The sequence below is a fragment of the Fukomys damarensis genome, unplaced genomic scaffold (assembly GCF_012274545.1).
Source record: "Fukomys damarensis isolate Sample0158 unplaced genomic scaffold, DMR_v1.0_HiC HiC_scaffold_19, whole genome shotgun sequence".
NCBI lineage: Eukaryota > Metazoa > Chordata > Mammalia > Rodentia > Bathyergidae > Fukomys > Fukomys damarensis.
The window spans coordinates 62470157-62476618 of NW_022900931.1; the positions used below are offsets into that span (position 1 = coordinate 62470157).

At 50.8% G+C, this 6462-nt stretch overlaps 1 protein-coding gene and 1 pseudogene across 1 annotated transcript in view; one reads left to right on the forward strand and one right to left on the reverse strand.

The window, feature by feature from the left end:
• The window catches only part of Opa3 (outer mitochondrial membrane lipid metabolism regulator OPA3), a 34412-nt gene that overhangs the window by 7586 nt on the left and 20364 nt on the right, over positions 1-6462 (reverse strand). The gene's annotated exons all lie outside the window — the stretch shown is intronic.
• LOC117286865 lies at positions 1543-2966 on the forward strand (annotated as a pseudogene).

Here is a 6462-nt window from a genome sequence, read left to right on the forward strand (position 1 = left end):
AATAAAAACCAAAAAAAAAAAAAAAAAAAAAAAAAAAAAAAAAAAGATGCTCACAATGTAGGCCTACCCCTAAATAAGCCCGTTAAGATCTTCAGCCAGACAGAAATATCTAAGTGCATCTGTTGCAACACACAAGGGACATAATGAATTATACAATAGTAGCATTAATATATAATTACATATAAGTGAACATTAGTGACAACTGATGCCTAAAGTAAATGATAACAAACATTACAAAGAATAAGGACCAAGACATACCATGTAAAGGTACAAGAGCCCAATGATAAATGTAACTGTATTGTTTCCTTTAAATGTACCTCGTAAATACCCCAGCAGGCACCTTTAGGTAAGAGGCAGGTACCTGTGTGAACAGAACTGCAGACTCGCTGCTGAGGACCGATCGCAGTGCAGACACACAGCGCGCAGTGTGTGCACTTGGTACTGAGCGGATGTGCTGTGTCTCACAGGAATCTTTGCAATTCAACACCTCGCGCCCTGGAGCGGACGCACTCAGTGTACTGCTGTGAAATGTGTTTTCTGAACCTTGGTGCCTGCCGTCTTTCGTCCCTTTTGTGCGCAGCTCCGTGGCTCCTCACTGTCATCTCCCTGGCCGCCACTCCCGGCTCTTCAGCCTTCAGTTAACTCCTGAGTTCATGGAAGCTTTGGGAAGCCCAGTCTGCAGGAGCTCGTGACTCGGGTGAAGAATTGAGGGGCCACAGTCACTGACGGCTGTGCTGCGAAAGCACCACACCAGGCTACAGACAAGAAGCGCTCGTTTAAAGAGGGCTCTGTTGCTGGACACGAGAGACGGGGCCTGTGGCTCTACAGGAAACGGAGTCACAGGGACTTCAGGTTATGGCGATGTTCCACAAAAAGATGACACGACTGTATTTGAATAAATCGATTTTTTATATGAATAGATTTTTCTTTTGCTGGGTGTGGTGGTGCATAGCTGTAGTCCCAGCCCTCAGAGGACTGAGGAAGGAAGAGGATAGGATCAAACAAGTTCAAGGCCAGCCTGCACTACATTGCAAGACCCTGTCTCAAAAAATGAAGCAAAAACTATAGATTTTCATACATGAATAAATTTAAAAAATGTAAATTGTTGTACGTGAAACATAACATCCCCTGTAAATAAGCGGCTACTGTGACTTTTGGAGCTACAGGATTTCTTCAAGGGAGGGGACTAACTTTTTGAAAATACAGTGGACCCTCGAGTTACAACCAGCCTGACATACATACAACTTGGGTTAATTAAGTTTGTGGAAGATTCATCTGTCTGTTATCTTTTTTTTGGGGGGAGTACCAGGGATCAAACTCGGGACCTTGCGCTTTTGAGGCAGGTGGCAGAACCACTGAGCTAAATCCAAGGCCCTGTCTCTTGTTATCAATAGCGTGTACCCACATAAACGTCCAGATCTCAGCTGTACTCACTTACAACCAACTTGAGTTACAACCAGCTCTCAGGAACCAAATCCATGGGTCAAGGGTCCAGTTACTGGACTTTTATGGAGATTGCAAAATAAATACCAAGGCACAGAGATGCGGCACTTCGAGGAGGGCATCTTCGACGTAACAGCTCCACGGTCTCCTGGTTCCCATCTGCCCTCCCGGGGGGTGGCACCCCTGAGCAGTTTGTCCTGGCATTTTCAAGTTGGGACCAAGGGAGCCCTGAGGCCAGGGCCCAGGCCTGCCACCTCCATTGGTTTCCTTCTTCTGCTATGTCCCGGTGTAGACACCAGGACAGCATTTGATGGAGGAATCAAGGAGCTGAGGAATATAACCAGGCGTTTCTAAAAGGGGAGCTCAGCCTATCTTGCCAGCCCCACGTCGGTGCAAACATCAGCAGCTAGAGGGCGCCGCAGACCTGGCAAAGGCGGGGCAGGACCTGGCCTTTTTTAGGGAGAGGGCGGGTACTGGGAATCGAACTCAGGATCTTGAGCTTGCGAGGCAGGTGCAGTGCCACTGAGCAAAATCCCAGGCCCTGGCTTTCAGTACATTAACCCACATGTATATAATACATACATTGAGTTTTATGTTTTCATAGGTTTGTTTTGTTTTTTTGGCTAGGGATCAAACCCAGGCCTAGTGCACACATTAATCTGCTGAGCTGCACCCCTAGCCTGTGTTTTTGTTACTGTTGTTTCTAGAAGGGGTCTGTGTTGCCCAGTCAGGCTAGCCTTGAACTTCTAGGCTCCAGCAATCCTCCTGCCTCAGCCTCCAGAATAGCTAGGACCACAGGATCAGGTGTAGCACCTCGCTGGTATATTGCATTTTAAAAGATGACAAAGACATTCTCCAAGATGTGTAGTTTGGATGAATTCCAACTTGCCTCACTCTGTATCAGGATGAGAAAACTGAAAGAGAAGCTGAACCACACTATTTGCTTTGGCTGAGACGAAGTTATTTGACTTTGGCACCTGACGAAGTTAACATGCCCTTTCAGAGGGTTAGGGGACAAGAAGACATTTTGAGATGGCTGGAAGATGAAGGCCTCTCCGATCCAGCCTGGCCCTGGTGCTGTGCTGCTTGGCCTTGCACTGGTTCAGCCATTCCTTGGGACATCGCAGTACATTTTAGAGTTTTCCAGAAAAGCACCTTCAGCACTGTCCAGGGATGCAGTTGAAGCTCATTTTCTGTCTTGTACAAAAGCAGCTGAGGCCTTAAAGCATAAAAGTCAAGAAATGAATGACATGCAGGAAAAAGATCAAAGTAGCTTTGGATGGGACACAGATGACAGATTTGACCATTTTGGAGCCAGCAACCAGAAACTCCTGGAATGTCCCACTGAAGGAAATGGATTTCGTGATCTTTTAGAAGACAGCAATACCGAATGGCCTTTCACTCAGAAGCTGATCTGTCCGTGGCTGCAGATGGACACCCGCAGACCCGAGAAGATCGCCATGAAGCTCGTCCTTCTGCAGCGGCTACTGAAGATGGGAAAGGAAGCGAGCGAGGATTCATGAAGCTGAGCCAATGTGGGAAACACCTCCGCCGTGACTCGGTGAACACTGAGATACCCAGAGAATATTCTTCCTGTTAGCACTATCGCCAAGCAACACATCGAGGACCAGCTCTGGGGCTGGAGGGACCCCCGACACAGGGCTCCGCAGAGCAGGGCGGAGCAGGGCGTTTCACCCCCTGTCGGGTGTCAGGGGGCTACCTGACCAGGGACACTGTGATTCTAGTCACCGGAGGCAACCGGGCTGGCCTCACTGTGTCACCACGGCCATCACTAAACCCCAGCTGCAGACTTCACAGGGCCACTGCAAGCCTTCTATCTTCCTGTAAAATATAACGAAGCCGAACCCTTTGACCTAAGAAAACGGGAACACGTGCCACTCAGTCTGTATTTCTGATTATCAAAATACAGGGGATTTCCCAAGGTGATCATGGTTGAACTTTAGTTCAGGAGAGTGGAAACCATGGTTTTAATTTTCAGGAGAGTTCAACTAAAGAAAGTAAGAGAAATTCTCTTAGCAATAACTTTTTGCAAATAAGCAAATTACAGTAAACTCATCTTAATGAAAATTTCCTATAATTATAGTCTCTTGGTACAATCTTGACAATGAACAGTGACAGATTTTCAAAAAGAGCTCCTCATAAAAATAAAATAGAATCGACTGTGCTGTGGGTATTTAGTGGAATTTTATTTCGTGATACACACACGCGCGCACGCGGTCATGTTACATAATATATAAAATAGATCTCTCCTTATATACTGTGTCACATCATGCCTGGCTCACATGTGTAATGCTTATACGAGCGAGAAACCACTTACAATGGGATCCACATTCACACGGTGGCTGCTGACCGCTCCCCGTGGCCAGGGGATCTAGTGGAGCTTACTAGAAGCCCATTCTCTCCCAGGGCGGCTCTCAGCCAATCTAGGCCACTTCCAGGCACAGGTGCCACCCAGCAGGGACACAGACACAGGTGACAAGACCGGCCAGGACATGGGAGGAGACAAAGAAATGTCTGTGCACTGGTCCCACCAATGGGACATGAGCCCCATGAGGCTGGGGGCTGGTCTGTCTCCGTCCCCTCTGTGACCCCAGCATGGTGTAGAACAGGGCTCTGTTCACGGTGAACAACTCAATGAAATTTCTCAAATGACAGGACAAATGAAGGACATTTTTTCTGAGCTTAACAGTGCTCTTTAAAATATAAACAAAGGGGCCCGGGGTTTGGCTCAGTGGTTCTGCTGCCTGCCTTGCAAGCACGAGGGCCTGAGGTCGATCCCTGGTATCAAAAAAAATAACGCATAAACCTGAAGACAGCCAGCTTTATTATAAATTTATTCTACCTCCTCTTGCCACATCACAAAATAAGCAAAGGGAAGGAAGCCAGAACCATGAAGCGCTCTCTGGCCTCTTGCCTCATGCATTTCAAGAACAGGGTCCCAACCCAACTCCGCACAGCCCTGTCACAGTGGCCAAAGCTTCATGTCCCACCTCTCCCTCTTCCCTGCCTGGGTGACTTTCCCTCTCTGCCTCAGTTTCCTCACTAGTGACAGGATCTACTGTTGTGTCCATTATGAAAGCACTTAGAACAGCGCAGGCTACCAAGCCAGAGCTCAGAGCCCCCGACCCGTGGTGATAACGACAATTTACCGCTACGTAGAGGAAAGTTGTAAAGAGACACCAGAGCCAGGGTGGACTGCCTCCCCCAAGAGTAACCATGGAAACCGGGCACTGAGCCTCTCCCTGGCTGTCCCTGTCACCCCCCTTGTGCAGTGGCATCTGTCCCTTGCCTTCTTCCTCCACACCTCACCCTGTTGAGTCACTCCCAATTTGAAGGACACCCCCACCGGAACCCAGCAGCCTCTCCCCCTTTTCTAGAAGGAATGGAGATGCTGCCTAGAAGTCTGGCTTCTTGCTTTTCTCTTTGGTGGGTCTTGTGTCCCAGTAGTGCTTAGTTCCCTGGTGGAGCTGGGGGACAAAGGAAAAATCCTGTCCTGCCCACCTTCACCTGCGGCTTCATGAGAATGGGCCCAGGGTGGTGACCTCACCAAATGCTGACATCTGGGGTGCGACCTGGGGCTGCTCTGATAGGGACAGCAGATCCCCCACTCCCAGTGCCTTGGAGCCCGTGAGGTTGGTAGAGGAGCCCCATGCTCCTGAGGTGAGAAATGTAATGGGGTGAGTGGTGGATCCTCAGAAGAAATGTCCAAGTCCTAAGTCCTAACCTCTGGAACAGAATGTGACCCTACTTGAAAAAAAGGGTCTTTGTGGATGTCATTAAGGATCTCACGGTCAGATAGTCCTGGATTTCGGGTGGGCCTTAAAGTCAGGGATAGCTGTCTTTATGAGCAGCAGAAGAGGAGCAGAAGGCCACACGAAGGCAGAGGCAGAGCTGAGGACTAGAGTCACCAGGAAGTAGAAGGCAGCGTGGCCCTCCTGACTCCTGGATTTGAACTTTTGGCTTCCAGAGCTCTGAGAACAAACTCCTATTCTTCTACACCACCACACTGGTGGTTAATGTGTCACAGCAGTGCATGGACATGAAAAGCAGGGTGAGACCAACTGCTGGCCTAGTCCAGTGGGACGGGGGACCTGGGCCTCCAGAGGCAGGAGGGTCCTGCCACCGGAGGGGACAGTCAGGGCAGCCTGTGTGAGGGACGGGTGTGCACACTCGAGGGAGTGATGCTCTAACACACAGGCTGCCAGCCCGGGAGACGCCACTGAAGACGGTGGGCAAGGGAGGGGGGTGGTGCCCAGCCCAGGGCACAGGGAAGGAAACAGGCGAGGCTGAAAGACGGTGGATGAGGCCCAGCTGGGGTCAATCTCCCTCACGGAGGCAGGGGGGACACCGCACACAAGACCCTGCAGGGCCAGTCACTGGGTTGTGCTACCACCTGAGAGGTGGGGGTTCTGCTGGGATAGCCCTCTTGGGATCTCAGGAAGGGCAGGAGGATTGAGAGAAGGGGCACAAGAATCCTCCCCTTCTCCCCTCCAACAGGTTGGAGATGCTCAGCTCGAGCAACCTGAGAAGCCACACAGGGACAACAGGACCCACAGAATCAGCTACAGGAGGGAGTCCTCTGACCGCGGGGTATCAGAAGTGGTGTAAGAAAGGTAGCAATGATCAGGTACAGGGAGCAGGGTAACACGATGATGAGGGGACAGCACAGCACTCCTGCTGTCCATGGCGTGTAGGTCTCGGGTTCGGGTGGGAGGTGGGCACTGTGGGGATGCGGAGCAGTTGGGGGTCCGAGAGGCTGTCAGGTGCGTCCCCGGCTGGGTTTGTTCCAGGGGAAGGTACCCAATAAGGGGGTGAACCAATGCCAAGTCCCATCCAGATCTGGTTGTTTCCCCTGGGCCAGCGCAGGCAGGGGGTTCAGGGAGGAGGCCAAGGCGGGGCCACGTGGGGCCACATCCAAGTCCAAGCCTTTGCACCCCCTATTTCTTGGAGGGAGACGCTGCGTGGCACGCAGGCGCTGGGTTGGGCGCGCAGAGCTGG